Raw genomic sequence first — 8,281 nt, 5'->3', positions numbered from 1 at the left:
ATCGCGTAGAGACTGGGGGGGGCGCAATGAAAATTTTCGAAGCGCCCTCGCAGAGGAGCTAAGGAGGCTGATCCCTCCTGACTATGGGCCTCTAGCAGGCTCTTGGTTAACCCCCGCTACTCCTGCCATCCTTCTGGAAGATTTTCCCATTCCTTATCCCCTTGTGCCTGTCGGGGGGCGTCTCGCCCAATTCAAGGATGTCTGGGCTCAGGAGATTCCGGACCCTTAGGTCCTAGAGGTCATTTCCGAGGGCTACTTAATAAACCTTAAGTCGCCTCCTCCGGACAGATTTGTCATCAACCAGCGCCTACCAGGCAGGCGATTCTGGAGGCCTATATCCAGGACTACAGTACAGACCAAAAGTTTGGACACACTTTCTCATTCAAAGAGTTTTCTTTATTTTCATGACTATGAAAATTGTAGATTCACACTGGAGAGCTTCAAGAGGTAGTCACCTGAAATGGTCTTCCAACAGTCTTGAAGGAGTTCCCAGAGATGCTTAGCACTTGTTGACCTTTTTGCCTTCACTCTGCGGTCCAGCTCACCCCAAACCATCTCGATTGGGTTCAGGTCCGGTGACTGTGGAGGCCAGGTCATCTGGCGCAGCACCCCATCACTCTCCTTCATGGTCAAATAGCCCTTACACAGCCTGGAGGTGTGTTTGGGGTCATTGTCCTGTTGAAAAATAAATGATGGTCCAACTAAACGCAAACCGGATGGAATAGCATGCCGCTGCAAGATGCTGTGGTAGCCATGCTGGTTCAGTATGCCTTCAATTTTGAATAAATCCCCAACAGTGTCACCAGCAAAGCACCCCCACACCATCACACCTCCTCCTCCATGCTTCACGGTGGGAACCAGGCATGTAGAGTCCATCCGTTCACCTTTTCTGCGTTGCACAAAGACACGGTGGTTGGAACCAAAGATCTCAAATTTGTACTCATCAGACCAAAGCACAGATTTCCACTGGTCTAATGTCCATTCCTTGTGTTCTTTAGCCCAAACAAGTTTCTTCTGCTTGTTGTCTGTCCTTAGCAGTGGTTTCCTAGCAGATATTCTACCATGAAGGCCGGATTCACACAGTCTCCTCTTAACAGTTGTTCTAGAGATGTGTCTGCTGCTAGAACTCTGTGTGGCATTGACCTGGTCTCTAATCTGAGCTGCTGTTAACCTGCAATTTCTGAGGCTGGTGACTCGGATGAACTTATCTTCCGCAGCAGAGGTGACTCTTCGTCTTCCTTTCCTGGGGAGGTCCGCAGGTGAGCCAGTTTCTTTGTAGTGCTTGATGATTTTTGTGACTGCACTTGGGGACACTTTCAAAGTTTTCCCAATTTTTCTGACTGACTGACCTTCATTTCTTAAAGTAATGATGGCCACTCGTTTTTCTTTACTTAGCTGCTTTTTTCTTGCCATAATACAAATTCTAACAGTCTATTCAGTAGGACTATCAGCTGTGTATCCACCTGACTTCTCCAGAATGCAACTGATGGTCCCAACCCCATTTATAAGGCAAGAAATCCCACTTATTAAACCTGACAGGGCACACCTGTGAAGTGAAAACCATTTCAGGTGACTACCTCTTGAAGCTGATCAAGAGAATGCCAAGAGTGTGCAAAGCAGTAATCAAAGCAAAAGGTGGCTAATTTGAAGAATCTAGAATATGACATATTTTCAGTTGTTTCACACTTTTTTGTTATGTATATAATTCCACATGTGTTAATTCATAGTTTTGATGCCTTCAGTGTGAATCTACAATTTTTATAGTCATGAAAATAAAGAAAACTCTTTGAATGAGAAGGTGTGTCCAAACTTTTGGTCTGTACTGTATATCCTCAAGGGTGCTCTGAAGGAGGTTCCGGCAGGAGAGTGGGGCTTAGGGATCTATTCTCCAGTTTTTCTAGTTCCCAAGAAATCCGGAGACCTCCGGATGATTATCGATTTGAGATTTTTCAATCAATTTATAAGGAAGGCAAAGTTTCGCATGGAAACTATCAGGTCAGTGATCCACGTTCTCAATCCTAGAGATGTGCTGGCTACCCTGGACCTCAAGGATGCCTATCTTCACATCCCCATCCATCCTGCTTCCCAGAGGTATCTCAGGGTCGCGGTCCAGGTCTCGGGGGTCCTCAGGCACCTTCAATTTGTTGCCTTACCCTTCGGGATTTCCTCTGCTACTATCACCTTCACCAAGGTGGTGGTTTCAGTGGTGGCAGCTCTGAGGCTTCAAGGGCTTACCATAATTCCTTACCTGGACGATTGGCTCCTAAAAGCCTCCTTGGTTCCAGTTCTTACCTACCCTCTTCATGTGGCTATCTCTTTTCTGCTCCACCTAGGGTGGATCCTCAACTGGCAGAAGTCAAACGTGAGCCCGTTGACTTCAGTAGCCTATCTTGGCTTCATAGTAGACTCCGTTGGGATGTCTCTCCAGTTCACTCCAGAAAGAAGAACTCGGATTATAGACCTGGCAAGGTTCCTATCTGTTCCTCGTCGAGTTTCCATCAGGACTCTCATGAAGATGTTGGGGCTCATGTCAGCGGCTGCAGAGGCAGTCCCTTGGGCTTTGTGGCACCTCCGCCCTTTATAATCAGAGGTCCTTGCCAAATGGAATGGCAGCCCTGCCGGGCTAAATTCCCTGTGTTCCCTGTCTTGTCAGACTCGAACCTTTCTGAGATGGTGGGTCATATTGACTATGGATGCGTCCCAAGTAGGCTGGGGCGCTCACCTAGACGGTTCCCCTGTCCAAGGGACTTGGTCTCCTCAGGAGCGGCTACTTTCCTCCAATCTCCGCGAGATTCGAGCCATCTGGCTAGCCCTCTTTCACTTTGCCCCCCGAATCCGGGGCTTAGCAGTGAGAGTACAGTCAGACAACATGACTGCTGTCCTGTACATCAATAAGCAGGGAGGCAAAAGATCTCTACCCCTCCTTTCAGAGATTGGGGTAATTCTTCGGTGGGCAGAGTTGAGCCTTTCCCACCTGTCTGCCATTCACATCTGTGGTTCCTGCAAAATAATTGCGGATCGTCTGAGTCGCGGTCTGCCGACAATGTAATGGTCCCTGCATCCGGAAATATTCAGGCAGATAATCCTCAGGTGCGGTTTGCCAGAGGTAGATCTCATGGCAACGAGGTTCAATGCCAAGGTGCAGAGGTTCTGCTCCCTTTACAGGGAGGACAACCCCCTGGCGATAGATGCTCTGTCGATACCGTGGAGGTTCAGGCTGGCTTACATCTTCCCTCCCTTTTCCATGATACCGAGGGTATTGATGAAAATTCATCAGGATCAGGCCTTGGTAATAGCCATCATACCGTTTTGGCCCAAGAGATCCTGGTTTACCCAGCTCATTCAGATGAGTCGGGGACATTATTGGAGGCTCCCCCCACGGCAGACCCTGGTGTCATGGGACACTCACCTCTGCCCAGATCTGCACAGGTTCAACCTGACAGCCTGGAGGTTGATCAGTCCCTTCCCAGAATAGAATGGCTTTCAGAGTCGGTCCTGAGAACGTTGTCACATTCAAGAGCAGAATCTACTAAGAAAGCTTACTCCAGAATCATGAGAATCTTCTCATCCTGGTGTGTTTTAAAACCGGGTGGCGTCTGCAGATCCGCCCCTCTCTACGATACTTAAATTCCTACAGGACGGCCTAGACAGAGGCCTTGCTCCATCTACTCTGAGGGTCCAGATTTCTGCCATCTCGGCCTGTCGCAACAGACCCTTATCTCGGGACCCGCTCATCAAACGCTTCCTTAAAGGAGCCGAAAGATTGAAGCCTTCAGTACTGAGGCCCATCCCTCAGTGGGACTTATCAGTTGTGCTCAGGGGTTTAGCATCTCCCCCCTTTGAGCCTTTGGAGGAGGTGGATTTAAAGTTCGTGACTCTGAAGTCGGTCTTCTTACTGGCGGTAACCTCGGCCAAGAGAATCTCAGAGCTTCAAGCCTTCTCGGCCTCAGAACCCTATACCATCTTTCTTCAAAACGGGGTTCTCCTGAGATTCCTTCCATATTTCAGGCCTAAGGTCCCTTCATTTCAGAACATAAATCAGGTGATTTCTTTGCCAGTTTTATTTTCTCCCTCTACCTCCTCCAGGGATCCTGTCAAGCACCCATTGGATATCTCGAGATGCCTCCAGATCTATGTGGATAGATCCAAGGAGTTCAGGATAGATGAGAATCTCTTCATCCATTTTGCCGGTAAGTCCAAAGGCCGCAAGGCGTCCAAGGTGTCGATTAGTTGCTGGATTAAGGAGGCCATTAGAGAATCTTTGTTTCTCAGGCTTTGGATTCTCCAGAGTTTGTGAAGGCCCATTCCACAAGGGGCATCTCTACTTCCTTTTCTGAAAGAAGTCTCCTTCCTCTGGAGATGAGATGATTTGTAAAGCTGCCTCCTGGAGCTCTGAATCCACTTTCATCTCCCACTACAGACTAGATGCCAGGGTAGCGGAGTTTTCGGCCTTTGGGCAGGCTATTCTTAGCTCTGCAAGGCATGAGGGCCCTCCCTAGGGGTTCTTCTTGCTATCTCCCCATCTGTGCTGCTGGTAGGACGTAAGGGAATCGTTAATTTCTAATGATAATTTGTTTTCCCTTAGTCCTAACAGCAGCACACAAATTTCCTACCCTAGTAAGTTATTCTTGCTATAGACACAGTGGGCTGGGGGGTGTTCCCTCCTTTTGTAGGGGTGTAAAGCTTTGTTATTGGTTCTTGGGCTCATTAAAATTCTGCCGGTCCTACCAGTCCACGGGGGGTAGTTAACCATCTGTGCTGCTGTTAGGACTAAGGGAAAACAAATTATCGTTAGAAATTAACGATTTTTTAAAACAAAAAAAATTATATTTTAGTATCTCCATATTCTGAGCCATAGTTTTTTAAATTTTTGGGCGATTGTCTCAGGTAGGGGCTAATTTTTTGCGGGATGAGGTGATGGTTAGATTGGTACTATTTTGGTGGGCAAACGCCTTTTTGATTGCTTGCTGTTGTACTTTTTGTGATGTAAGGTGACCAAAAAATGGTTTATTTAGCACAGTTTTTATTTGTAATTTTTTACAGTTTTCATCTGAGGGGTTAGGTCATGTGATATGTTTATAGAGCCAGTCGATACGGACACGGCGATACCTAATATGTATACTTTCCCCCCCCCCCCCCCTATTTTTAACCAATTTTTTTTCACTTTATTTGGGGAAAATTACGTTTTTGTTTATTTTTACTTGAAACTTTTAATTTTTTTGGGGGAAAACTTTATTTTTTCAACTTTTTTTTTCACTTTATTTTTTGTCCCACTTTGGGACTTGAACTTTTGGGGGTCTAATCCCATTTACAATGCATTCCAATACTTCTGTATTGGAATGCATTGGCTGTATGAGTAATACTGTGTGTATTACTCATACAGCTTCCGGTCTGTGAGATCCAGGGGGCTGGATCTCACAGGCTCGTCACCGGAAGGCAGCGCGATGCCTTCCGTAGGCATCGCGCTGCCTTCCATGCCATCGGGTCCCCCCTACAGCCGCATGGGGACCCGATGGCACCGCCGATCGCCGCCCGCCAGATAAGGTAAAACCGCAAACCGCAGGCCGATACGAGGGGGTCACATAACCCCCTCGTCGTTGTGACACGATGCCCGCTGAATGATTTCAGCGGCCATCCTGTTCCTATTAACCCCCACCGTGCTGCAATGTAGTTTTAAAGTTATGACATACCAGTACATCATGGGTCCTTAAGGACTCGGGAAACATGCCATACCGGTACGTCATAAGTCCTTAAGTGGTTAAGGCAGATAGTGATACATCATAAGAGAGTTATTACATTACTTTCCCCATATGTCCACTTTCATGTTTGCATCATTTTGTAAATGGAATTTTATTTTTTTAGGATCTTATAAGGCTTAGAATTTTACAAGCAAATTTTTACATTTTTAGGAAAATTTCCAAAACCCACTTTTTTAAGGACCAGTCTAAAGTCACTTTGTGGGGCTTACATAGTGGAAAACACACATAAATGACCCCATTGTAGAAACTACACTCTCAAGTTATTCAAAACTGATTTTAGAAACAGTTTTAACCCTTTAGGTATTCCACAAGAATTAAAGGAAAAGGAGGTGACATTTTTAAATTTAACTTTTGGGGCATATTCGCCATTTTAATTAATTTTTTCGTGTAACACAGCCAAATAAAACTCAACATTTATTACCCTGAATCTGCAGTTCACAGAAACACCCCACATGTGGTCGTAAACTGCTGTACGGGAACACGGCAGAGTGCACAATTTTTGAAAGAAAAACAATCATGTTTTTATGTATCCATTTTCAGAAAGCCATATCTTTTTTATTTTTTGGCCGATTGTCTTATGTAGGGACTAATTTTTTGCGGGATGAGATGACGGTTTGATTGGTGTCCTCTTTGGGTACATATAACTTTTTGATCGCTTGGTATTACACTTTTTGTGATAAAAGATGACAAAAAATTGCTTTTTTTAGCACAGTTTTTATTTATTTTTTTACAGTGTTGACCGGAAGGGGTGGATCATGGGATATTTTTATAGAGCAGGTTGTTACGGACGCGGCGATACCTAATATGTGTGTTTTATTTTATTAGTTTTTTACAATTTTATATGTCTCTTATTATGGGGAAGGGGCTTTTTTTTTTATTGTTAAAACACTTTTATTATTTTTTCTTTCTGTCCCACTATGGGACTTCAACATTTCAGGGTCTGATCCCTGTTTCAATACAGCACAATACATCTGTATTGTGCTGTATTGAACTGTCAGTGCCTTACACTGTAGGACTTTGACAGTTGCCTAGGAGACCCAGCCCTGGGGCTGGATCTCTTGGGCTTCCGTAGCTGACAGTCCCAATACCTGTGCAAGGCATCGGGGCTGCCATAGCAACCATCGGGTCCCCGTCACCTTAGCACGGGGACTCGATGGAGATGTACAAGCTGCCGCAAACCCCCTGTATGCCACGGTCAGCATGAATCCACCGGCATCTGTGTTTTTTATTTTTTTTCCATTTTACTTTTCCTTTTATTTTATCAATCATACAAAAAAAACATATATAACATAGACCATCCGAAAGGTCCGTTTTACAGTAAACAGCCTTATAATAACATTTTACCCCAAATACCACCACCCCCCCCCCCCCCCAATTTGGAGAAAGGGAGGGAGAGAGAGAGAAGAATTTTTTTTTAAATAATAATAAATAAATAAAACTGGGGGTTAATCCACCGGCATCAGTGTTTTAACCGATGCTGGCAGATACGGCAGGGGCCTGGCTGTCAGTATCAACCAGGCCCCTGCTGCTGATCGCGGCAGCGCGTGTGGGGAAGCCAGTTAACCCCAGGACACAAATGCTCGTCCTAAGGCGTTAAGTACCGGCCAGTTAGGGTGAGCATTCTGTCATGGTCTTACCTCCTTGCTGTTCCTTTCGTTTGACATGTGCTGGCGGCCATCTTGGTTTCTGGGTTTTCTTGTAGCCTCCCACCCTGCGGCTCCTCCTTCCCACTGGGAGGAGCTGGATGCCTAGCTCATATATATAGGAGGTCTGTGGCTTCAGTTCCTTGCTTGGTCCTCCTGTGTTCACATGCTTCCAAGACTGCTGCTGCTTCTGGTTCCTGATCCCGGCCTCGTCTGACTACCCCGTTGGTTCCTGATTCCGGCTTCGTCTGACTACCCCGTTGGTTCCTGATTCCGGCTTCGTCTGACTACCCCGTTGGTTCCTGATTCCGGCTTCGTCTGACTACCCCGTTGGTTCCTGTTCCTGGCTTCGTCTGACTACCCTTCTGGTTCCTGACCTCTGTCTCCGCAAGACCCTGCTTCGGTTTAGCCATCCGTTCGGACTTTGCTTACGGCTTGCTCTTCAATAAAACCTTCTTATTTTCCACTTATCTCTTGTTGTACGTCTGGTTCATGGTTCCATGACATTAGGACCAAGCCATGAATTCTGACGGTACAGGGCCACCCTCGCTACCTACGCTGGTTGCCAGACTTGATCAGCAGGATCACCTGTTGGGTCGGTTCGCTGTGGCGTTGCAAACCCTGCTTGAACGCACGGCTCATTTAGCTTCCGTTGCCGATGGGTCGGTTGTCGCTCCTGGGCCCGCTCCTACTGCCGCTCCGGTTGTTGCGCCAGAGTCTACCCTGACACCTGTTGCTGCGCCTGTGGTGTTTCAGGGTATGACCGGTTCTGCCCCCCTTCCACAGCGCTTTGGGGGAGAGCCAACTCAGTGCCGAGGTTTCCTTAACCAGGTGGGCATTTACTTCGAGTTGCTGCCACATGCCTTTCCTACTGAGAGA

The sequence above is a fragment of the Bufo gargarizans genome, chromosome 5 (assembly GCF_014858855.1).
Source record: "Bufo gargarizans isolate SCDJY-AF-19 chromosome 5, ASM1485885v1, whole genome shotgun sequence".
In the NCBI taxonomy this organism is placed as follows: domain Eukaryota; kingdom Metazoa; phylum Chordata; class Amphibia; order Anura; family Bufonidae; genus Bufo; species Bufo gargarizans.
The sequence above is the reverse complement of the archived record's forward strand: the minus strand, read 5'-3'. Positions refer to the sequence as shown.